Source organism: Lissotriton helveticus, chromosome 9 (genome assembly GCF_964261635.1).
Source record: "Lissotriton helveticus chromosome 9, aLisHel1.1, whole genome shotgun sequence".
In the NCBI taxonomy this organism is placed as follows: domain Eukaryota; kingdom Metazoa; phylum Chordata; class Amphibia; order Caudata; family Salamandridae; genus Lissotriton; species Lissotriton helveticus.
This window is the reverse complement of record NC_136070.1, coordinates 838,738,804-838,765,813: the sequence shown is the minus strand read 5'-3', so window position 1 is coordinate 838,765,813 and position 27,010 is coordinate 838,738,804. Positions and strand designations below refer to the sequence as shown.

The 27,010-nt window shown below is 45.9% G+C and overlaps 1 protein-coding gene across 5 annotated transcripts in view; it reads left to right on the top strand.

Moving 5' to 3' along the window:
* The first annotated feature begins 5,908 nt into the window (after nucleotides 1-5,908).
* The window catches only part of CCDC9 (coiled-coil domain containing 9), a 381,329-nt gene continuing 360,227 nt past the window's right edge, over nucleotides 5,909-27,010 (top strand). For 4 of the 5 annotated variants that reach the window (XM_078661011.1, XM_078661012.1, XM_078661008.1 and 1 more), the window contains exon 1: nucleotides 5,909-5,988. The gene's annotated coding sequence lies outside the window, so the exon portion shown is untranslated. The remainder of the gene's footprint in view (nucleotides 5,989-27,010) is intronic. The other variant, XM_078661009.1, reaches the window with a different exon arrangement.

Genomic DNA, 27,010 nt, shown 5'->3' with positions numbered 1-27,010 from the left:
AAGCTGTTATGATAACAGCAAAAACCCAAACTGAGTCCCCTCCTGAAAAGGTTGGTGGGGCTGTGATGGCCACAGCCCAAACTCAAACTGATATGTGTGTTGTGAAGCCTGAAATGATGGACAACTCCGCACAATCTGAGAGCACAGAGGAGGAAGAGAAATCTCCCCCTCACCAGACATTAAGACAGGATCAGCCTCCTCAGGGAACTGATCTTACCCCTTATGAAGGAACTGCCCCAGAGGTTGTTAGGCCTGGCCTGACAGAGCCTCTGATGGCAGTGGACCCTTCTCAGTTGGGACCCAGTCTGGAGCATGTATCCTGCCCCTCTCTACCTTACCTTAGTCAGTCCAGGGCTGCAGAGGACAAGAAGGACAGTGAGACCCAGAGGGCCCCCTGTCAAATAAAGCACCCCATCAACCGATTAGGGGCACCAAAACTAGTAGCCCTAGTAAGGTGAAAACTTTAAGCACTCCTGAGGGAGCCTCCTTAAAAATAGTTAGGGACCTCCCACAGATGGATTCTGTTGGGCACAGCCAAACCTGGGACCCAAAGGGCCCAAATCTGAACTGTCCCTCCAGCAAGCCAAACAGAGGGACCCAGCCTCCAGCTTTAGGTAGCCAGAGGTTGACCCTGAGAGCACAGTGCAACTCAGTTGAAGAAAGAAAGGCACACATGGTGGAAGATAATTGGAGGAAGCTGAGCCCTAAATTAGTGGAGCCTCACTTCAATACTCCATATCCAAACCAGCCTTTAACTTTGCATAAACACACCCAAGGTAGTGATTCCCTATGGTGGAGACCCTCTAATACCCCAAGGGTGAGGGACTGCTTAGTGGACCATGAGACAGGGGGTACCCATGCTAGTGCAGGTACTTCCTTATATGGCCACTCAGGCAATATAGGCCTACCTGGCCAAGGATAGCCTTATCTCCTTTCGTTTGGGGGGGGGGGGGGTTGTGTAGGAAGGTGACTACCTGACTATGGTTACCCCAGATTTTTTGCCTTGTGTTTAGCTGGTTTTTGACTTAGTTGGCCTGGTTCCCTGCTAATCAGGGCCCCAGGCTATCTGCTCTCTCTGTAAAATGGATTCCATGTACCCTAGGTACATACCACAATTGGAAATGGACTCCTTGTCAGCCCCTGTACCATGCACTATAGGTGCTCAGGGCATAGGTGCCACCAAGGCCTACCAGGGGCTGCAGCATATCTTTTGCCACCCCTGGCTGGTTCTTAAATTGACACAACTGGCTGATCACTCAGCTGGGGCAAGATGGTGTAATCACCTCTTGCTTAGATATAGTATACCTATATCTAAACCTATATCTGGACACATATAAACCTGTGAGCCACTCCTATGGAAGGCCTTATCAATCCTGAAGGCAGAGTGCGTGGTTTAATGTGAGATGGAGCTCTAGCATGAGCTGAGCCTGTCTGCAGCTGTCGGGAACAACTCCCTAAGCTGTTCCTGGATAATGCCATACCATATACTATTAAGTGCCTTAAAATCCTCGCGGTTATATAGCAACTTTGGTTTGGCTTTATCAAAACATGTTGTGTAAGGTGTCATACGATTTGGAATACTATCCCCTCGCCAGTCCTGGCGACGGGGATAGCATTCCACCCCTCTAGAGGGAGAAGACATGTTACTTTGCGAAAACGTGGTTGATTTTTAAAAGAACCTCAGATCCACAAAATGGATGCTTCTGCCACAGACACAGGTCTGACCCCCTGCAGCTGACCAAAACTCAGCCAAGGGGGCCTGGACAAAGGATTTCCTGTCACAGGGAGGTGTCACACCACCCCAGACAGGAGATAGTGGATTGTAGCAGGGGGGTTTGAAAGAAACCGGACACTGCATGGGGAGCACAAGGCTTCCCCTTGCATAATCCGGTCAAACCGGTTCTGGGGCACACCAGCCCCAGTCCCAGCGCGGCCTGGATCAAAGGAAAGGGGTGTACCCACCCCCTTCCTGGGTCCCACCCATAGGAGGGGACCTAGCAGATAATTCAGCCCCCCAGATTCGAATAAGAGTGGGAGCAGTGCCAATGCACTTCAGATTATCCTGATGAAACATAAGAAACGAAACTCTGGACCCTTCGACATCCTACTCAACGTAGAAGACTGAAGAATCTCCCTTGTGGTCAAGGAGTGACCACCCTGTGCAAACAGGCACCATCCAGCACCTCGACATCTGATTTGTTGCAGTTCCCGCCGGAACTCGAGCGACAGAGATCGACGAGATCAAGCTTGCCTGCTTTCCAACAGCCCGATCCACAGTCCCTGCAGAGCTGAGACCCGTGGAGGCGACCGGAAGCATGGGGCACGCCATCTTGAAAAGACCACGAGACGCTGACCGTGCAGCCCACGAGTGACCCGCGAAGCTGTACACCGGGGTTTGAGAAGCCCCCACCCTGAGCCACTCTTGCACTGAAGTTCACCCCTCTACACTCGACGAGTGCTGCGTGGGGCCCTTCTGCTTCCTTTGGCTCAACGCGTTGGCCCGGTCACTTGCCAGCTGGCTTGTGGCCCCTGTGCCGGCGAAAACCTAAATACGACTTGTGAATCTGGTTGCTCCAGATTTGCACCCGCTCCCCTGAAAAGGAGCACCCACTCTGACCCTCCTGGCCCGAGTGAGAAGCAATCTCCCAGTTCCGCGTGGATTGCTTTTGCCAAGTGTTGTTTGCTCCAATCTTGAAGCCGACAGCGCCGACGGTGAGAGCCTACGTGGGACAGCTCGTGACCCGCTCCTGGATGTCGCAGATGCCCCAGAGCCCACGTGGCAGCGGAGAGAAGCTCCTCGACAACCACCTGATTGCGCCCGACATTGCCTGGTTCCGTCCTGGTTCCACCCTGGTCACTGCTGAGTGACCCAGACTCTGTCCCCTCTGCTTTCAGGTACTTTTCGACTCTGATCCACCCTTGGATCACACCGGACACTTCTCCTTCACATCGCCTGCAGCATCTTCAGCTTCAAGCACCCAGAACCTGCATGACGAAACCCGACGCCACTTCGACCCTATGCACCCGCTTCCTGTGGGTGAGGTAACATTGCAACGCCGGTGTTCCCACACTGGTACACTCCTCTAGGGTCTGTGTCTAAAGTTTTGTCCTTCTAGGTTCAGCGGAAGTGTCCTAAAACTCTATTTGTGTAACTTTTACGCACCATTGACTAACATTGGTGCATGCGTGCGCTTTAAGCGTTGCACCCGAATCCCGCGGGCTTTTCCCGATTTCAGCATTGCTTGTCCCGACTGCTCCCAGCGATTCTCTAGGCCCTAGGCCTAACCACTGATCGATTGGTATCTCTTATACCATTTTTTTAGTATATGGTCTGAGTGGCCCCCTCGCCCTCATCCATAATTGTGCAACTTTATATGTTATACTGTGCTTTTGATTTAACGCTTGTGCCCCTTTGTTCATAAAGAATACTGGGGAATATTTGTAGAAATAAATACATATATTTTTATAATATATACTTGTGTGGTGTCCTTTCATTTGATATTACAGGACTGTGATTGGTAAAACAGCTCGCTTAACACGACCTCTTGAGTTTAGCCTTTAAGGCTGCTTAGTCTATGCTACCATTAAGATAGCTTGTCTACAAGGTTGACTTACAACCAGACACCATAAGGGATAGCTTGGACTGATACAAGGTGGTTCCAGAATTGGAAACATCATATATCAGGCCAACTTCTCACAACCACTCAGTGCCATATAATTACACACCACATACTTACACTCTACTCAATGCAACACACATTCACTCCACATAATACCACACAGGGCCACATATTTATATGCTAGATAGTTACACTGCATTCAATGCAACATACACTCCAGATAATACCACTCAGTGCCACATATTTACACTCAACTGAATGCAACATACACTCCACACAATACCACTCAGTGCCACATAATTCTATGCTACATAATGTTACTGCACTCAATGCAACATACACTCCAAATAATACCACTTAGTGCCACATACTTATACGCCACATAATACACTCTACTGAATACAACATACACTCCCCATAATATCACTCAGTGCCACATAATTACACTCTACTCAATGCAACATAAATACACTCCACATAATACCACTCAGTACCACATAATCACATGTAACAATTATACTCTATTCAATGCAGCATAAATACACTCCACATAATACCACTCCGTACCACATAATTACACGCCACATAATAACACTTTACTCAATGCAACATAAGAACACTCCATATAATACCACTATGTGCCACATAATTACATGCCACATAATTGCACTCTACTCAATGCAACATAAATACACTCCACATAAATGCACTCTATACCACCAATCAACATAAATGCACTCCACACCATGACACAATTTTACTACACATAATTTCACTCAACACCACAGTTCCAGGCCACACAATCCAACTCCACACATTTCCAATACACACCACATAATTACACACCAAAGAACATATTTCAACTCCACAATCCACAACATACCTCCAATCCACACCATATAGTGTCACTAGGAGAAGTGTGGCTCGATGGATAGAGTGGCAGACCCTGATGCAGAGGTCTAGCCTGGGACCGGGGTTCAATTCCCCGCCTCGGCAGGTCTTGGGCTCAAAATTCCACGGACCTTATAATTCTTGCCTCGGTGCCTATTCCAATCATGGAGTGCAACTCTGGGCAATAGCTTGCTTAATCTCCACAACGGCCCCCACAACGCTAAGGATGCCTGGTCTCCACCTTGGGGGTGCCCAGGAGTGGACACCTCACAGGGAAAGCCAGGATGGGTTCCACAGCGGTATTCGTACAAGCGCCTTGAGACCCTTGCGGGTGAGTAGTGCGCTATACAAGTATAAATTTACATTACATTACACCTGAGCACCAAACATCATTCACCACCATTTTGCGTCAGCGCACCACCTAAGCATCACGTCAGACTGCACTTGGAATCTCACATCTGTTGATTTTCCCCTAGTATGCGTCCGCTGCTCGTGTTCTAATTAAATTACTGTTTCCAACCTCCACTCTCCCGTTATTTGTGTCCCGCTCCCCCATAACAAAAGAAATATAACAAGCATGAGAATAGGGAGGAAGAAGTTGCCAGCAGTGCAAGTACAAAAAAACTTTTTTTATGTTAAAATCATTTTTAAACAGGTTTTTCAGTTGTATATAATGTCGTTTTCGTTTGTATAAGGGTAACAAAAATGCTTAACACTTTTTATTATAACTTTTCAACATAACGCACAGCAGCCACAATGCTCTACAACACAGCCAAAAGTTCTGGCTAAACACATAAGGTCCCAAAGGCAAGACCTATTGGCTATGCCAATGCTTGTTTTCGACTGCCCTACACATGCCAACACTCCATACTGAGATTTGCGATTTCTGTATATTAATCATGATGTTTCCAGTGCTCAGAAATATGTAGATAAATAACGTTTTATAAAACCATTATAAAGGGAAAATATATTTCGCCCTCCTGTTTGAACTAGCAGTTTTCACAAGATATTAAACCAAACAGCGTGTTTTGTTTATATCCTCTATCCCTGCTTCTTTGGAACTACTTTAAATATCAGAAAAAAATGAATCCAAGGAGGCATGAATTTTGTTTCGCCTGGTACATAAATATAAGTGCTCTAGTTCTTTGCTTTCGTAAACAGTGATTCCTTTAAAAGGCTTCAAATAAGACCCCTTTACCCCGTTCTCGTCGTCATACAGCGTTGCCGTTTTCCCATTACAAGATGGCCGATTCATTTCACTAACATGGGAACGATCTCCAGCAGTGTTGGGTGGACTCCTAACTCAAGATAATTACTTCGTCTTCTGCAAACGAGTTCGTTCTAGAAGTCCTCTTTTTTTGCCACTGATTTTTTGAAAGCTTTATGAGTAGGGACGTCTTTGCATCGCCGGAAATAGTGCTCACATGTGTGCTGTCTTCCTGGGAGAATTGAAGAGGGGAATTTACGACTGAGTCAGGTAAGCTGAAGAGGGTAAAAGTCTGCAGACAACGCCGAGACACAATATGCTGGTGTTACAGCTGACTTGTTAGATACAGGGGTCATCATGTAGGCGCACTGGGCGGAGTTGAGGGATGTTTACAGAGGTGCACTTGTTATGTGAGCTGAAGTCTCCATGGTACAACCGGCCGGTTGGCTTATGTAGGCACCCTGACAGGGCACCCAGCAGACCCATGTTTGCAGGGACAGTCCCGGTTTTCCCCCAGCTGTCCCGGCAGATCTAAGGAAATTTAGCTCATGTCCCGATTTTTAGAGAGGGTCGACTGAAAAAGGTGGAAGGTATTTTTTTATGTTTTGCAAAGCAGGGATACTTAGCAGCTGTTATAAGAAATACATTTAATTAACAGGCATGCCACTGGCTTAAAAAATTGCATTTTCACTTATGTTCTTAGTGCCTCTCCTGTCATTCTCTGCTAAGGAGAACGGTCTTTCTGTTCGCTGGGTTGAAGTATAATTGTAGTTCTTCTATTTTTGGTAAATGTCCCGGTTTTTGGCTTTAAAATTGTGTTCACCCTACCATGACACTAAAGGGAAATACGAGAATTAAAAATAAAACCGCGCGGTAGTAGGAGGGTGGCACATGCACGGGTTGGGGGATGCAAAGTGCCCTCTGGAAGGGTTACTCAAGTGGGTAGGCTGTTCCCTATACAGAGCTGGCAGGGGAGATTAGCCCTGCACAGGTGGTCAGTGATTATACACTTGCAACATGGGGCCATATTTTGTTATCCCTCATAGTAAAAGCGATACATTGTTTACTCCGATGTAACTCCTGCTTTCTACTTATTACGTCATTGCCATATAATTGTATTCAAGCCACTTTTCCCTCTGGTAAAATTAGTTACCCCTTTATTCTGTTTATCCCTTTCTTTTACTTTTTCCCCTGATTTTGGTCCTTTATCAGCTTTTGATTCATTTTCTGAGTGCAACGCTTTACATTCCAAACTTATTCATCGTCTGATGGGTTTTTGAGCTTCTTAATTAAAATGATTCTCCTTTAATTCGATGAATGTAGCCTAGTGTGTCACATTTCAGTTGTCTGCTAAGAGAGCACTTGTACTGGCAGCGACTAATCAGTTTTATTCATCTACTATGCTCTAGGCATTTTCGTTTTGACAAACAGCTGGATATTATGCTTCACCCACGAAATAGCCTCATTGCTAAATGCTACTGATTTACTTATAAGTAGAAATGAGTTTCATGCCTGCTCTGGTAGTCTGTGTTAAGACTTATTTTTGGGCTTATGTAGCCATCTTCTCTACATTGGTAATACTAGGCCCCAATCTGTTAATAGCACGGTCGTGGAAAGTAAATGATAGATAATGATAAGTTTATTCGTACACTAGTTCCATCAGTTCGATGTAGGGATTTAAGACCACTTTTTTGCTGGATATTTTTTTGAAAGTTTTCGAACTGCTTTTAGTTGATCATTGCTCTGAAGAAGATAGACAATGAAGCCATTGTTAGGTTGAAACCTACCAGACGGTGCAGCTGTCTGGTTGCAAATACATATAGAGGACCTACTGAAAGCTTACCTGGGAATGCATTCCACCCATTGCTTACCATTGACTGCATGTTTTGTCACTCACTTTTGCTGGCTTTATTTTTTTAGCTGGGTCCAGCATGCCTGTGTCCCTACTGTGGAATATAACCTCTTTACCACCTGTCTGATTGTCTCTTCCTATATTCCCACCGCTTTATGCTTTTCAGAAACTCGTATTTTTCTTTTCTTTTTCATGAAACGCTCCATGAAAGTGCTTGTGTTGCTCAGATGTCTCCTTTGTATGCTTATTCCCCTCCCCCCTTCTCCCCTGTGCTCTATGTTGCTCTCAAGCACGGAGTAACGAAAATGGCTACATTAGATGCTGATTAGGTTTGATATCTATTTGGAATAACTGAAACATTTGAGAGAACACTACAGCCCTGAGCAGTTGACATACTTTTGGAGATTACTCACTGATGCTTTGTCTGAATAATTTCCCAGGCTGGATTCATGGCTTGCAGACAGTACAGAATGTAAAATCTGATCTTATCAAACCCACAAGGCTTTTCCTTTACTGTGCCTGCTTCATAATCCAGTCTGTGCTTTCTGCACCATGTGAAGACACAATTTTAAGAGCAACTCATCATACAAAGATTTTATTTGTACAGTAAGCTTTTAAGGCTGCTCAGCACAAATTCACCTTTATCTTAATGTGGTTATGGCGCCCTGCACGTGTGTAAATGTCACACCGATCACTGGTGTTGACTACCCTTTGTCATGCAAAATTGACTGCAACTGACTTAAGTTTTCAAGTTATTCCCGTCCCTTCTTCAGAGTAATATACATTACAACAAAGCAAAGTATGTGGCTGCCTAAATTCCTTCGACACATTGGTGGGACAGGGCAGTAAATGTTAGGTCTTTTCCAAGTACACTTGGTTTCCCAGTAGTTCAACATAGATTCCGCTTTCGGGGATGTTATTTTCATAAATGTTGGGAAAATAAATATATATGTGCTCCTTTTGTAGCGCACATGCCTTTAGAACACATTCCTACAAAGTGACTTGGCTGCCGCATCGTTGATTTTTAGCTGCTATGTTGTATAGCATAGCTAAAAAGGATTGGCAAAGACAATAGGTCTTATAGATGAGACCTTTTGGCTTTGCCAGTGCTTGTTTAATGGCAGTATTAACCATTTATGTTTCTTCCTCTGCCCAAATTGGATGCTAGCCCTTCTTTCACACTTGTCTGATACGCTTTCAAGGCATGAATTATTTTCCGTTTGTTGGGTTTAAACAATCATACCTAGGTCCAGTGAGTTGGTGGGCAAATATACCCACTGCTGGGATCTGTGTTTTGACCTCAAAGTTACAGGTTCAAATCCAGGATGGTCCACTCAGTTTTTCACCAGCAAATGATTTGATTAGGGTTCCCACTGGCTGAAAGGGTCACCTGATTACTAGGGCTATTTAAGGTCTGGGTTCAGGGCTTCTCAGCTGGGGCATCGAAGCTAAGGGTGGAGAAGACAAATTGCAGTTGCCAGTTTGGAACTGGTTAGGCCTAGGGCCAGAGATGCTGCCCTTTTTCCCCATTCCCCAGCTCCCACCACAACCCATCCATATCCCGAAACATATTAACACAGTAACAGCAAATGCATTCTTCACACTTACTACAAATCAACCCTACACTCATTTCAGTATCTCAACCCATACTACAAAACCCCACAAACCACACCTATACACCCTTCTACCTCAACTACCACACAATGACACCTTCACTCGCACACAAAACACCACTCTATCTTATACCACTAACCAATCCACTCATTGCCGACACAACCCAAATACACACGATACGTAACTGTAGCCCATCCAGACGCGCACTCCCTGCTCTTACAAAGCACCTGCTCTACCATCTAATTACACCTAACGGAACCCTTTCTGTCACCACCAAATCTATACTCCACCTTCCATCTTTTCATCCACCAACATCCTTCGCTTTTTACAACAAAAAAATACGACCACACAACCCTTATACTACATTCCACCACACATTACCTCTTCCAGCAATCAAGTATAAAAAAAAATCCAAACTCTTGTCCATCCCCTCTCGCTCACCACATACTCTTTTCCAAAACACCCTCACCATCCCTCTTTGTTGCAGCTTCCACTCGTCAACAATATGTTACATACAAACACTTCTCCAAAAATAGATGCGTTATCACCTCTCACTACTCCTAAACAACAAAACATTACACACACACCCCAACACAACAAAATCTCACACACTCATTACCTCATAATACTTTCCATCACAAACTAGAACCATACACCCATTCCCTCCCTCCTGACTACACAAATGATACACACCCTAAACCAACTCCACTGCCAAGCTTTCTCTCCCCCTCCCCACATCTAACACCGCACTGAACAAAACTACTTAGTGTACCAATATGCGCCTTGTGAAAGAGCAGAATGATGTCACTCACAGTGAAGCCAGACGATACAGAGAGAGGGAGACAATATTTTAATAAACATAAAAGGTCACGGTCAACGCCAGACCAAATTAGGGGCCCAATTATTAAAGAAAGTCTCAGAAGTGCACCCCTGGTATCTGTCCTTGCATTAAGTGCAGCTATACAGCTTTTGTGAATTCCCAAGAATCTACAGATGTAGGACAAGAAATAGTACTCCCAGAAAATATTTGTGAACTGCATTTTAGCATGAGCAAATATGCATGTGTAGATTTACTCATGCGAAAATCTGAGTGTTTGCAAGTTCACTTTACCTCCAACTACTTTTTCCCCCAACACAGGAAGAAGGTTTACGTCTGCCATTGTCAGGAGTAAATTTCAAACATTTCTCAGTATGGCAAAAGATTAGAGAAGAGTTGTTTAAAACCCTTAAAGCATGCAAGGTAGCAGGTTTGCACAGACTCAAAAGGGCATTCTAACCCTAAAACTATTGCTTACCACTACCTTCAGCCCCAGTATGTAGATCTGCAGAAATGTGGCAACATAAGGGGAATGCAAGTGTTCAAACACTACTGTGGTATGAGCCCTGGCATAATCAGAGAGGCTAAATCAGAGCTATTTTATAATGAGATTGCTGGCATAATTTGTCGCTGCACTACATATCCCCAAATGGGCAAGTGGATTTTGTTACAGGACAAGTAGATTTATGAAGCAACCTACCCCATGGACAAGTAGATATTTTATTAAATTCCACATCCCTGCATATACAGCAATTCTCCTTTAACTACCTCTCATCCATTGGACAATTCAGAACCTTACAACATGACCCACATGTTGCATGCACCACTACTCCTAACTCCTACACCATCCACCGTAAACAGACCCAAACAAAATAAACAACATACCACTCTTCACAACTTCACATCTCCATGTCTACTGCACAACAAGGCTACTCTACAAAAACAACACAGCTCACCAACTTACTCTCAACCACCATATCCACCACCTACACACACAGACCTATCAAAATGCCTTTTTAGCCTGCTGGACGAGGAATACGATACAGGACTACACTAGTGCTATCCTTGTACAGCTAATACCAGCACTAAGGACACAACTGCTACAAGTCCGCAAAACACTGCTAACTGTTCTACAAAACAAGGTCACACCATCACCAAAACACATTCTCTAAACTGCCTACTAATAAATGCTTGATCACTCAAAAAAAACAAGCATCATACCTACAACCTTTTCACTGACGCACAACCTGACTTAATCTACATACCTGAATCATGGTTGGGAGATGACATGGCTCCAGTGTTACATGAAGTTATTCCTCTATGCTATCAAACTCTCACAAAATCGTGCAGGGAAAAGAGGAGGTGGCCTAGCTATTGTATTGAAGCAAACATTAAATATCACTAAAGCTGACGACTTCTCCTTACAAGGTTGTGAGGCCCTCTTCACCAGATGCAACCCTACACCATCTTTCTCCTATAACTTCCTACTCCATTACAGACCTCCAATTAGCATTGCTACATTCCCAGATACATTTCTAGATGCAGTTTCAAACCTGATAACACTACACTCCAACCTATGCATTCTTGATAACCTAAACATTTGGTTTGACATCCAAAATATTCCCTGTCCAAAAATAATCATCACTGGCCTAGACGCACTGAACCTACACCAGATAGTCCACAAACCCACACACATCACTAAACACATCCTAGATGTCATCTTTGCGAATGCAGAAATAGTTAAGTTTCAAACGAATATTCCAGTTGCATGGTCAGACGATCATTTGCTTGCTTTCCAACATAAAACACCACAAAACAACACATCTAAAATAACCATACATGCATCCAGCTATCGACTGTGGAATGAACTCAATTTTGAACACTTAGAAACAGAACTAACATCCAATACAGATCTATACACAATAAATTCAGTTCACAAATTATATGGGTGGCTACAGGACGCTTTTGATATCCTAATATCACGAAGAATGATACAACAGAAAAAAGAAAATGGGAACCCTTGGCTAAATACAGAGATAAAAGAGATAAAACCGCAAATTAGAGAGCTGCAACACACCTGGCTCAAAATAAACACCAATCTAGACAAGCTTCACCTACAGAAACTTAACAGATTATACAAGTTGGCAATCAAAAAAGCTAAGAAAAATACTATTCAGACAGTATTCAAAATGCTAAATGTGCAAATAAAGAATTCTATAAAATTCTCACCAAACTTCGTAGACCACGTTGTCTAAAAGGAGCTGATCCCAATACTAAAAAATGTACAAACTGGCAAATCATTACATAGCCTAAGCAGACGCGTTGGACTCATATTTAAAACAAAGAAAAACCACCAGCACCAACCCTTTCCCAAAAAAACCCTTCAAAAGTAGGCTAATGCAGCCTCTGCATTCCTTCCAACAAATATCGCACATTCAATTTATAGACCTGGTTAAAGCAAGCAGGCCTGCCAGTAGCCCTTCTGACCGATGTCCACCACAAACCTTCAAGAAAGTTCTTCTAACTACCTTTGCTGCCACACCAGTAAAAAGAATCTTTTTAAAAAAAAATTTTTTTTTAAACCTTTATTGATAACAAAGGAAAGGTCAGTACACAGCTTCACGCCTACAACCTGCGGCGGCAGGCCGGCAGCTACCATGGAACTAGTCCAGGATGGACTCAACAGCAGGAATGCCAGACTACAGAAGTTAGACACAGCATGTCGCCTACAACCCTTCTGGGCCGGCCGCGATATAAAAGTTGTATGGTTAGATGACGTGTACATTATAATAATGGCACGGAAGCATTATGTATACAAGCAGCATACTTTGAGGTTTCTTTTATCATTTATTTTACTAACAGCAAAACACCAAACGAAACTGACCCCTCCCATGATGTACCACCATACATTGTATGTGGATGAAAGGATCTTGAGGTGAGGAGCCATGCGGTGGCGATAGGTAGAAGATGGAGCCACCTTCGCTGGGGTTAACATTGCTCCGCACTCACGTTGTACGTTAGGCTGACATGGGAGGGGAGGGGCAAAGAGGGGGGGGAGGAGGGAACATTTCAAATCCAACCCGTGAGGGAAATAAAGTGCAAAGGCCATAGTAGAAGTGATATGTGTAACATGTCAGTGAAGTGAGTATGCGGTCTGGCATCAGGAACAGGTCGTGGAGCAGCCCAGCGCCGGGCATCATAAGCCAGTGGGATATGAAGTCAGGTCGCCAAATGGTTCAAAAAGCATATGGAAGTCCTGGGAGAGGCACCACAGAGCCTAGTGTGCAAGCGCATCCGTGCGTAGGATAACATCGAGGGGGGGAGGTGGGGAGGTGGGGGGGGGGGGGGGGAGGTGGAGGGGTCAGGCCAAGGTTTGGGTGAGGGAGAGGGGTGAGGTTAGAGAGTTCCAGCGTAATTTCATGTATCCGAAGAGGCTTCACCCTGCTCACGAAGAAGATAGGCAGTAAGGGGCCCCCCAGAGATCTTTGGGACGGGACATGTGTGGTAGGAGGTCGAAGGTGTTCTTGCCAGGTGACCATGGTGTTGAGCCACATCTTGAACTTAGGCGCACGGCCCCTGCCCCATTTGCATGCCACGTGTCGTTTAGCCAACAGGAGGCCCAGTGCGAAAAATGTCCTATTTGACTTCAGCGCTGGGGCCATGTGGCCTAACAGGGCAACCTTTGGACAGGGATCTATATCCACCCCGACCATGTCTGACAGCGCCTCAAAAACATCATACAGCAGGGCATGTCCACGCCAGGTGAAAGAAGTCGGCTCCCTCGCCCCTGCATCTGAGGCATTGGTCGTTATCGCGCAGACCGAGCCGGAATAGTTTGGAAGGAGTAAAGTAGATTCGATGCAAGAATTTGAAATGAATCGGCCTGAGACGGGCATTACCGGTCACTGCATTAGTGTGGGAGCATTGCTCGTCCGACATCGGGGCGTCTAGGTCGCTGTCCCAGTCGCTGCGGGCTCTAAGTGCGGGGGGGGGATGGAGCTGGCTGTGCATGTCTGTAGAGCATGGACACCACGTGTTTTGGGGAGTCCGCTTGTAGGAGCATGTGCAGGGGGGCCAGGGTGTCTGGCTCGTCAGGGAAGAAAGGAGTAACTGCCCTAACATTTTGACGGAGCCGTACATAGAGGAACGTTTCCATTACGGAGGGGGTAGTCTCCCCAAAGAACTGTGCCGCTGTTCGGAATTGTCCCTGGAGGTATAGGTCGCCCCACTTGTGGATTGCCAATTTCGTGAGCAATTTTCGTCCAATCTCTTCACAGGCCATGCGCAATCTTGGGTCGTGCGCTAGGGGCATAAGTGGAGAGTAAAAAAACTCGACTTCCATGTGATCCGCCAGGCGCTTCCAAGCCAGAACAGTGCAATCAACTGTGGTTGGGTCTCGGTCTGTGACTCGAGGCGTAGTGTATAAGTACCCCGACGGTCGCACAGGCCTCATATAGCCGTCCTCCACCGCCAAGTGGGCCATGAAGGGGGGAGGGTGAAGCCAGTAAGCGACGAAGTGGCCCTGGGCACAGTTGTAATAGCGTTGGAAGTTTGGGACATTAAATCCACCTTGGTGGTAGGGTAGCATGAGTGTCTGCAAGCTAATCCTGGCCTGCTTGCCGCCCCATATTAGGCGCGATAGTTGGGAATTGAGGGAACGGAAAAAATGGGATCCCGGACTGTACGGTATATTGGTGAAGAGGTAGAGCAGCTTGGGAAGGACAACCATCTTGATAAGGGAAATACGCCCGCCGTGGAAAGTGGGAGATGGATCCATTTAGTGATGGTATCAATCAATTTATCCAGGACAGTGCCATAGTTGGCCCTAATGAGTTCCTCTCGGCCTCGGGAGACAATGATGCCAAGGTATTTGAACTCCTCTGATTCCCACATCAAGGGATAGTCCAGGGGCAACTGCTCACTTTTATCCGTTAAGGGGAAGAGAGCAGACTTCGACCAGTTGGTTTGTATACCTGATATGGCACCAAATTTAGTAATTTCACGCAGGATGGGATTGAGGTTCTCGCGCGGTTTGTGTACGTACAGGGTTATGTCATCAGCGTACAGTGCAACTAGTAGCTGGCGCTCTGGGTATATCAGAGAGCGGTGGTTATGATGCTGCCGAAGTTTAGCCGCCAACGGTTCGATGGCGATCGCAAAAAGGACAGGGGAAAGAGGGCAACCCTGTCTGGTGCCTCTATGAATGTCCAAGGGAGCCGACCTAGCGCCATTTACTAGGACTGAAGCACATGGGTTATTATATAGCAGTTTAATCCAATCTAGGAAGCTGTATGGAATTCCCATTCGTTCGAGAAGGGCCAAGAGGTAATCCCATTCAAGGGAGTCGAACGCTTTAGTAGCGTCGAGGAACACAGCAGCCGCTTCGCAGCGAGGGTTAATGTCCTGCAGTACAGCCTGAAGGGTGCGTAAATTATGGGAAGTCGCCCTGTTGGGGACAAATCCTGCCTGGTCAGGTAAAACCAAGCGTTCCATCAGCAGGTTAAGGTGCGTTGCAAGTACCTTCGCCAATATCTTTACGTCCGTATTGAGCAACGAGAGGGGCCTGTAGGAGTCAGTGCTCCGGTGACTTGCCAGGCTTCAGGAGGGATGTTATAAGGGCTTCGCGCATAGAGGACGGTAGAGTTCCCTCCTCAAGGGCAGAATAATAGACTTGTTTTAAGATTGGGGCGAGTATATGTATGTAGGCTTTGTAAAAGCCAATTGGCAACCCGTCGGAGCCAGGCGCCTTGCCTGATTTCATAGACATGATAGCGTCCTTTATTTCATCTATTTCAAGAGTGTGGTGTAGAAATTTTTGCTGGGTCGGGCCAAGCCATGCAATGGCGGTGTCGTCGAGATATGGGTTCAGATTAATAGGCGCTGACCTGTGGGACGTGTAGAGAATGGAATAGTGATGTGTGAGGATACGGAGTTGTTCAGTGAGGTCCCTTTGTGGGATTTGATGTTCATCTAGCAGGGTGGAGACATAGTTATTATATCTAGGGGTCCTGATAGCTGAGGCAAGTGCTCTGCCGGGCCTGTCTCCTTCGCCGAAGATGCGAGCAGTGTGCTGTTTGCCGAGGAACTTGCACTCCATATCTGCCGCCTCCGTGTATTTGTTCAGCTTTTCCCTAAGTAGGGCATTGGAAGCGTGGTCTCGGGCGTCGCGAGTTCTTCTCTGTTCTAGGTCCCGAAGTTCGGAGTCAAGTTTACGCAATTCACCGCGCAATGATTTGAGGACGCCGCCTCCCTTAGCGATACACCATCCCCTCACCGTGACTTTAAAGGCTTCCCAAACCGTCGTGAGAGTTGATACCGACCCCACATTGCACTCAAAGAAGTCGTGTATGTCCTGTTCCAGGTATGCTCGGAAAGCAGAGTCTGTAAGGTGGGCGGAATTAAGGCGCCAACTCAAGTAAGGAGAGGTCTCAGTGGGAATGCGCAGTGATATTAGGACCGGGGAATGGTCAGAGAAAGTCCTGGCAAGGTGTAGGGCGCCGGCCAGCCAGGGAGTGAGGCCAGCCGATAGGAACACGTAATCTAGCCGCGCCCATGTGGGGTGTACTGCAGAATAATGAGAGCCCTGTTTGAGGGAAGGATGTAAGTGTCTCCAAGCAGCTATATAGTGGTGTTCAGCAGTGATAGAGGACAGCGCGCGCTGAGTATGGGAGTAGTGTGTGGCCTGGGGGTGAGACCTGTCGTGGGCCGGCGCAATTGCAGTATTAAAGTCACCTCCCAATATGACGTGGCCTATGCCCAGTGTTTGAATCTTGCCCCACATTGTGAGAAGCGGGGAGGTGTCGTCGGTGTTGGGACCATAATAGCATGCAAACAGGACAGTCTGCGAGTATGATTGCCCCCAGACCATGCAGTATCTGCCACTCGAATCCGCCTCTGTCCCGGCAGGTGTGAACTTCATTCCACGTCTAACCAGGATCGTAACCCCCCTGGCATAGTTGGAATAGGAAGAGAAAACCTTGCAGGAGGCCCATCTGGACGCAAAGAGGGGAGAGCTATCTGGTAATAAATGTGTTTCTTGAAGCATGGCAATCGACACACCCTGCCTGTCAAGGTACCCCAGAATTTGTCTCTTTTTTTTCTAGGATTATTCAGCCCACGAATGTTCCACGATACTAGCCGAAATTGTTGTGATGGTCGCTCATTCTCTACGTCACCCATTCAGAGATAAAACAAATCCTGTAACATGTTATACTGTAAATAAGGCCCTTAGCACAGTTGACGTTATAAAAATGACATTTCCCCCCCGAATCCTCCCACAGAACCACCCCGAGGACAACATAGCAAAAATAATATAGACAGCAGTATGCATATTGAGTTTCTTCCCATCCACACGGGCAACCCCAACTGGCCGGGAATACAGCTCCCACCCACCATCCCCAGAACAAAAAAAACAAAAACCAGAAATGGTATGACAACTGCCCGTTCCCGCAGAAGGGATGGGGTGTGTAGGGGCTCGCCCATTGGGGGACAGAACTAGGGGCACCAGACCTGCCAACCACCTCCCTACTTGCACCCACAGACACCGGGTTCTTACCAGGCGTCAATCGTGGGACGGAGGTGGGTGACCAAGCACTTAGTATTATCATAGACCGGTAAGTCTAGTGCAGGTTAAGTACCTAAAACACAATGTGTAAGGAGACCGGCTCCGCTTAGATGATGGCCAGAGCGCGTCGGATGCCGAGGGTCAGTGTCTCATTGCTTCCGCTCAGTCCTGCTGCGATAGTGGTGAGTGAGACCTGGAGCGGCGGCTGGTCGCCTCGTCGCCGCCTCGATCTCTCCTACAGTGTTTGAGAAAGTCTTTCACTTGTTGCGGATTTTGAAAGAAATGGTGCCTGCCCTGGTATGATACCTTCAATTTGGCTGGGTATAACATGGCGTATGGAATCTCCTGCGCCTGGAGTTTCTTTTTAACCCCCGCAAATTTGCGCCTGGCCTCTTGGACTGAGGGGGTAAAATCTGGAAAGAAGGAGCGAGACGTGTTGCAATAGTTCACAGTGCCCAGCTCCCTCGAGCGACTCAACACCGCATCTCGGTCTCTGTAGTTCAGAAAGCGCGCGATGACAGGGCGAGGTGGAGCTCCGGTAGGGCCGCCAGAGATCTATGGGCCCTTTCAATGATGAAGTGTGGAGAGAAGGATTCTTTCCCAAATAGTTCTATGAGGAGATTCTCCACAAAGGACTCCATTTTGCCTGTGTTGGTGGACTCCGCAAGGCCTAAAATACGGACATTATTGCGGCGGGACCTCGCTTCCAAGTCCTCGTTCTTGTCAGCTATGAGTTTGAGCAACCTGTCCATTTTGAGTGACCTGTTTACGCGTGGAGGTGGCACCATCCTCCAGAACAGAAATCCTGTCTTCAGACTCCTTGATGCGGGTGTCATATTGCCCCAGCTTGGCCACTACGCTGTCCATGCGCATGTTCATAGTGTCTATTTTGGCGTCTATTGTGGAGAGGCTTTGCTTCATGCCCAGCAATAAAGTTTTCCAGTCTTCCTCCTGAGGGGCGGAGGCCGCAGGGCTGCCCTCCGATTCCGGCGTCGGTTTGGAGGGTTTTTTGGATTCAAACGGAATCTTGGACTGCCGGGCATCACTGAGGCCCATGTCTCGTCTGGGCGCTCGCGATGTAATAGGGGAAATGAACGCCAGCTCGCGGCAGTGACGGGGCGGAATAGGGGGGGCCGTTGGGGTGGACAATGACCGAGAGCAGCCGCAGTCTTGGGCACAGAGTGGGTGAGGGCTCCCGGCAGAGTAGTCAGTGCGAGGTGCAGCCCGAGGAGTGGAGATACTGCAGAGCGCCCTACAGCGCAGTGGCCCCTGGTGGTGTAGTCCTCTTGCTGTGTCGCGTCGTCAAAGCAACCCCAGGATAGCTCAGCGTGTGGAGGCCAGGGGATCGTTTGTCCGTCCACTGAAGGAGGAGAGAAGTGCGTCAGACCAGTTCGCCACAGGTGGAAGGGCAAGATGGGAGGGGCCCAGTGTATTGCGATGGTGGCCGGCGCTGCAGCGCGGACCCGCTATTGGGGCGGTCGAGCGGGTGCCAGGGGACCTTTAAAGCTCAGGGTCTGTCCCAAGAAGGAGAGTAGGCAGGCGCCTGGGTCGTAACCGCCGCGGTGGCCCTAGCGGCGACAGGAGCAGGGGCGACGCAACCGCCGCAGGGAGAGAGGCGCCGCCTCACCTCGCAGCGTCTATCAGGAGGATGTGATGATGGGGGCTCCAGCCGTGCAGCGGATGAGTTAACATTAGCAGTGCCTGCAGGGTCGGTGGTCGCTGTCCCACTTCAGCAAGGCTGGGGCCGATAGCCAGGCGCGACGCGGTCCAGGCCGTGAAGCAGGAGCCCCAAGATGGCGGATGGCGGGCAAAACTCTGGAGGCAGAGAGCATGGCAATGTGCGTTTCCAGCGCCGGGGGGACAGTGACGGGGTGAGGCGGCAAGCCGCGGGAAGCGCTCACCTGATGGTAGTAGCTGGGTGTCCCCCCGTGCACGTTGAGCCCCTTCAGGCGGTCAGCAACCAGGCCCTCTCCAGCGCACCTCCGGCAGTATCAGGAAGGCCGCGCAGCACCGGCCTTTCCTAGCAGTGCGAGCCGGCGCGCGAGGGACTCCCAATGCAGCGGCGCAGCCCGCCCAGCTCTCCGCGGCCGCCGGCACCACTCCAGACTGGATTCGCAGGGCAATCGAGACACCGCCGTGATCAGCTCAATTATGCGGAGGTGAGGGGGCAATGATGGGGCCAATTTGACCGGTCAGGATCCCTGTAGCATAGGAGAGAGTGCTCGGTCGATCGGGAGCCTCACACCAGTGCGGCCATCTTGGTCTGGCGCCACCTAGCGCCCCGCCAGTAAAAAGAATCTTCAACAATTCCTTAACTTAAGAAATATTTCTAAAAGAAAAAAAAAGGGATACATAGGCCCATTACTGAAAAAAAAAGAACCTTGACCCGCTTAACACCGACCACTACAGACAGATTACAAATAAACCTTTTCTGGGCAAATTGATAGAAAGGGCAGCATTCGCCCAGATGTCCCAATTCAATGAAGATAATTCAATACATTCAGACTTCCAAACAGATTTCCGCCAAGGAAGAGGCACCGAATCTGCCCTCATTGCCATCTGGTATGACCTTGAAAACACAGTTGACAGGAACAGGGTTGTTGCATTACTTCTCTTGGACCTCTCAGCTGCTTTTGACACAGTTGGCCATGACACTCTAATACAAAAAATCTACAAAGCTGTCACAGAGGGGCCTGCTCTCGCATGATCACATCCTACCTTCAAAACAGAATTAATGTCATCCATGCACCCCTTTCTCATCCAAACTAGATAAACAAGGCTTTATCAGCTCACCCCTGCTTTTCAACATCTGCTTGAAGTCATTACCGGCAATGATCAATGATTTTAAGCTCCAAAGACATTGGAAACTCACGAATTTTCAGCTTCCTCAGAGCCATTGATCAGTGGATGACATGGAGCCATATCAAATCGAATGTTTCCAAAATGGAAATACTCACATGTGGCGATTGGCAAAATTTTGACCCACTCACCGCCTGGCTTGATGATTGATTGGGGAACATAGCCTAAAGTATCTAAGGAAGTAAGAAACCTCAGAATTACCATGGTCTCCAAGCTATCAGTGAATGCCCAAGTGGACAAGCGAGCAAGGTCAAGCTTCATTACTATAAAAACTATGCAACACATCTCTTTCGGTGTGGATATCCCACCAAACGTGGGATATCCACACAAGGTCCAGGCCACTATTAATTGCGGGTTTCTAAAGTGCTAGAATCGACTCCCGAAGGAGTATCTCTGCGCTATAGACCGCTGGGGAACCCGTCCTTGCTTTCCCTGTGAGATGGTCCCTACTGGGTATCTCCAAGGTGAAACCAGGCATCCCCGGCGTTTGTGGGGGGCCGTTGTGGAGATGAGGCAAGCTAATGCCCAGAGTTGCCGAGTGTGATCCCTGGTTAGAGTAGGCACCGAGGCGAGAATTATCAAGTCCGCTGACCCTGGTCCACGACCCTGCCGCGTCAGGAATTGAACCCTGGTCCCAGGCCGTCCTCTGCTTCCGGATCTGACGCCTCTAACCAGTGAGCCACACCACTATCTCTCTTGTTCCGTCTAAACTCGATTACGCGAATAGCCTCTACCACATGTCATTTTTGACAACTATGAAAAGACTACAGTGGATTCAGAACTCTGCTGACAGTCTACTCTTACATATAAAGGCACATGTCCACATTTTCCCTGCCTTGAAGGCCCTACATTGGTCACCGATTGCCAGAAGATCCACCTTCAAGCTGCTTTGTATCACCCACAAAGCAATACATGGAACCGGAATAACCATCACCAAATACATTCAACAAAAGAACCTCCTCTTTAGATTGACACCTCTCCTCAAAACCCTAGCATACAAGAAAAATACCATAGGTGGCACATCCTTCTCTGTTCAAGCAGCCAAACTATGGAACTTCATACCCCCAAACATAAGATACACTGATGACTCTGCTTAACGTGCACATATGGTTATATTCTATTTTTAACATGTATATAGGTTACTGCACAAATAGGTACATTTTATCATAACTTCATCGGCAATTGCTTCACTATTGAATAAAAATACATTATAAAGCAAATAAATTAGCTTGAATTCTCTCCTATACCCCCTCATTACATAATCGCACATCTTTTATACTATTCAGGTCTCCCAAACAAGCCTTTCTAAACCCTTCCCTCTGACTCGGCCCTCCCCCCATCCCAAACCTCCTACTGCTGCTATAAACTCCAAATAAACACTTTCTGGACCCTTCCTTCTTCTGTTCCTCGCTATCCTTTTTAATTCAACTAACAGACTCTCATGTCCACTGCTCAAATTAATTTAATATTTCCCTATACTAAGTCGTCAGTTATCCTTTTTGTGTTTGCAAGTAGCATGCTACTTGCTGAAAAGCGCTTTGACGCCTCGTCGGGGGTAGTAAGCGCTATATAAATATGCGTTTCGTTTCATAAACTTTATTCGATTCACACAAGAATCATAAAAGTAAAAAAAAATACATTTCAGAACATACTTTAAAATTCATTTAGAAGCAGTTTTTAAATTTATACAATAAATTTCTAAAATACATTGATTATTAGACAAAGTTATAACCCATAGCTATTCGATCAGGTTAAATTAATCATGAATACTTCATATCAGTGTTGTGTTAAAAGTAAAAACAACAGTATACCTGGGCAACAAAACTAGTTCTGGGAGCCAAAATTAACTATACCGTTTTCTGATCATGAGTGACACACGTATAAAACTTAGCATTGCACAACAAACGTCAGATGTAGACAAAGCTAACAAATGGTCATAACCCTCTTTATAATGGCAAGGTTGTTTTTCCTTAAGGATCGGCTTGATAAACCTCATTCTCGGATCCTTATATAAAGAACAGAAAAGAACAACATGCATCGTGCTTTGGCTATCTTTGTTGTTACAGGGACAGGGGGGCAGTCTCTCACACCAGCTCCCCTGTCTAGGAAACGCAAAGAGAAAATGCAAAATGTGTAACCTAAACCTTGTCAAATAGAATCGCCATTGCACATGATTTATAAAGGTTAAATAGAACTGATGATGTAAAGTAACCTTAAGTTCGTGAGGGCTAACCAAAGAGTGCACAAATGAAGATTTCCAATAACTTGATTTGATAACGGATTTGATATCTCCCTGAATGTTTTCGGGGCTATCAAAAATGTCACCCAGGCCTATTTTATGAAGTGTTTCATTTACATAAGATAACCATGGGATCTTATTCATGTGTGTCAATTTTAGACAATCCCGAAGGATGTCTCTAGACAATTGTAGATCCTCTGATAGCCATATTTTGCCCCATAATAGTAGGGGGGAGAGGCGAATAGTGTCACTCACATAACTCAAACCTATCTCATCATGGGCAAATCTATTTGAGGAACTTAGTGGAATGGCCAATACACGTTTTGAAAATTTATTCTCCATAATTTGTATTGTATCTGGGCTTTCGGTTCCCCAGACCCCTGCCCCATAAATAGCTACTGACAAGCATTTTGCTTTATACAGGGTTTTTAAATGATTGACAGGTTTTTGACCTAACTTCCCACAGAAACGAAACAGTCCTTCAATAGAGCGACTAGCACTCTGGACTCGAGTCTTAATTAGCGGGGCCCAACTTAATTTGTTATTAAAAAGGTTTCCCAGATAGTTAAAGTTTTCAACCTTTTCAATGGTACAGTTGTTTACTACAAACTTTCTGGTTTTGGTGCCCTTTGGGCCACAGACCATAGAAAAGGATTTGGTGAAATTTACCTTCAGGTCTAGGTCCAACATAAAAGTATGGAAGGCATCAAGACAATGCTGCATACTATTTCCTGTGAGAGTCATTAATACCGTATCATCGGCATAAGAAAGCATCGGTATGCTCCTGCCATTAACCTTTGGGAAATCGTGGCAGTGGTCCAACAGGTATTTTTCCAGCCCATTAGTGTAAACTAGGAACAGGAAGGGGGCTAATATACATCCTTGACGGACGCCCTCAGTCGAGGGGATAGACTTTGTTTTCTCTCCCCCTGGCCCGAACCTTATGGCTACAGTGGTTGCTTCATGGAGTCTACGGAGCAGGTGAACCAGAGGTTCCTCAAAACCCATATCCTCCATCATCTTCCACAGCTTGCTTCGGCAGACAGTGTCGAATGCACTTGAGAGATCCATGAAGGCAAGATGAATGGAAGAATTCATTGCCTTCATGTGTTTCCCTATAATCAATGCCAGGTTCAGGCACTGTTCGACAGTACCTTTGCCTTTCCTGAACCCATATTGGGAGTTTACAATAAGGCCCACCGAATCTGCCCATGTTTCCAATCTGGCTAAGATAACCCTACCCAATATCTTACAAGATGCATCAATTAATGAGATTGGGCGATAGCATCGGGGATCAGATCTATTGCCTTTCTTAAAAATTGGCACCACTACTGCCTCCTTCCATGATGATGGAATACGACTAATGACAACTGCTCTAAATACATTTAATAAAAGAGGGGCCCAAATCTTAACATTGTGCTTGAAAAAGTCCAATGGCACTAAATCAGGGCCGGGAGCTTTTAATGATATACCTTTCGACAAAGCATCTTCCACTTCTTGCAAGGTGAGTGATAAGCTCAGGGACAAAGATGATTTTGCAATTACAATGACCAGATCCCCAAACTGATTTAAGCTAGCTCTCATACTTATATTATATTGTGGCTAATTTGACTATTATCTTGCCTGCTTCGATATGAGATTTCTTACTGAACTCCCTAAAAGCTGTCCTCAAACCATATTCAAGGGTAAACTGTTGCTTAAAACTGGAAATAAACATTTTTTGCATGTCTGAGATATAGCTGCGGAAGTGTTAAACAAATGCCTTTATCACAGGTGTTAACATGACTATTGCATGCCATAATCTACACTGCTGCTCGAATTCAATGGTACGTAATTTAAAGGCAACTACTGACCTTTCTTGGCTCCAGAGTAACTCCTTTGTGACAATCCAATGATTCAACAAAACAGATTGCACAATGTACACTTTTCAAGCAATCACTTTAGTGTTGAATTTAGCATTTACATGGTTCATGCACTCTGCTATATCAGAGAAGAGGATTAACTTTTCCAGGAAGGCTTACTACGAGCAACATGATAGAAAGCTACATGTCTGCTGGGACTGATTGACTAACAGTGATTTTGCAGAACATTGGCTATGAGGGGTGCAAAATAGAGCAGCTTGTGTTCTAGCTGAGCTTCCCAGACAGCACCCATTGCATGCTGCTTTGTCTTTTCGAACTGGCACATCTGTCAGCAAGCTAATGTTAATAATGCTAATGCTGATATTCTGTAGGAGCTTAAGGGAGTCAGCATTTCGAGAAAGTATTTGTTAGCAATAGTGCTTCAAATGGACTGGTATTAACTGATGCTTAGTGCCAGCACATTTCAAATCTCTCCTTTCGCATACCGTAGCATCTCCTTAGAAAAGGGTTAGTACTGCTGCCTGAAGGCTGGTAGCAGTGCAGATGGGATGATGTACAGTTAAACTGTCTTGGAATTGTCTTACTTCTACCTTCCCAAATGGGCCAAGCTGAACCACAAGTCGGATTATGTTTAGCTGGGTAGAACATGCAGGCTACTGCACACCCACTCTGGTACGTCTTGCACTGTTATGTTAAACCGCTCATTCTTTGAAGCGGCCAGTTTTTCTATAGAGATACTTGGCTGTCAGAGGTCAGCTGGCTGGTCCCTGCCAAACTGACACCTGAACCCTCAAAACAGCACGGCTCATCTGGTCGAATGCAAATCTGAACTAGCATGAGACCTGTCGCGGGCCTGCCCAGCATCCAGTATGGTGAGGCCTTTGGAGATCTTATTTATTAAATACACCTCTCTCCTCCAATCCAGTTCTCAGACCCTGCTGTCTGGTATAGATAATAGAACAATAATGGGTGTGGCTCTAATCAGTAAGGCTGAGCCCTTTAAGCAATAAGAACAAACCAACTGCCAATACTGATGAATGATTCCAAATCCTAATCAAATCGGCGCAAGAAAAATGGATCAATGCAACCTATAACTTCTCAGTAGTATTTATTTAAACAGCACTTTTTCATTTTTCACTTTTTGACAAAGCAAAACTTTATGTAAAAAATTGGAAAAGAGAAAAAAAAACACGACAATACTACACTCATGAAGATTTAAGAAGACATTTTTGACAAACTCACAAACTTACTCCACTCACACTCCTACTGAATCTTCATGCAACGTAACCCATCTGCCAACAAATAACAACCTACATATAATCACATGCCCAATCCTTGGATCCCCGAGTCTAATTTCTAACTAGTGGATCAAGACATCACGACCAAACAAAGAAATAATTTGCAAAGCACTAAGTTGTGCACACCATCTAATCTCAAAATTCTGTGTTCAAGGGAAATATTATTTGAAAGTGCACAACATAAACAACATATTTTGAAAAAAAGAATTGTTTGGTGCAAAAAGAAGGTCCTATAGTTGCACAAGTTTCTGTGTAAAACGCTGGTTCTTGGGCCATTCCATCTTCTATAGGCCAAAGAAAACTACAGTATTACAGTTAGCTTAGAATTGTATGTCTTCCAGATTCCAGTCTAAGTACTGACATTTTTTATTTTTGGTGCTTCCATTTTTTCTTTTATCACTGTGTAGCTGCTAATAATCACATGTACATAGTACAGAATTTTCACTCCGCATACTCATGAAAATACTTAACGACACAAAGTTAAAGGAAGGAATCGACTATTGTTCTTAAAGAGCTGAGTCCAGGTACTCTTGAGTTTATTCCACTGGTGACCTATTCTTATAGTTGTTTTTACTCCCAAAAAAATTCTGTGGTTATCCCTAAGTTTAGTGATTCTTTATTCTTGTTTTGACGTTGTCGTTCTTCTAGGTGTGGCAATTCTAAACAAAAACCTGTAGAAATAGTACTGGTATAATGCATATCTTTGCTTATTGCTAGTCAATCCACCTTACTCTAGTTATTGCTTAACTTACCTATAGTTTTACACCCAAGTAACCACTTTCATTGTCTTCAGATCTTGACCATTTCCATTCCACCCCCTTTTCGCTTCAGTCTCCCATCATAGACCTATGCGGCAAAACAATCACTGTCCTTAGATTGTGATGTGGTGGACTTGTGCAGGGATGCTGGGGGTACAGAAGCTGCAGAGCTCCAACATTTGGAAACCAAGTGATCCCCCACCTCTGTACTGGGTGAGGGAAATATGAAAGTAGTGAAGGGGGCATCTGCCAGTTTTCATCAGAGGGCCCTTTAAAGCTACACACACCATGACCCTTTATAACTGCTGATATATAGATAGATAGATAGACTTGAAGCAGCAAAGGTGGACCCACCGTGGTCTGTTTTAGCCTGCAGTATTCTGGCTGTTCTGTCAAAGACGCAACCTCATGTTGGGTTTTAATATTCCA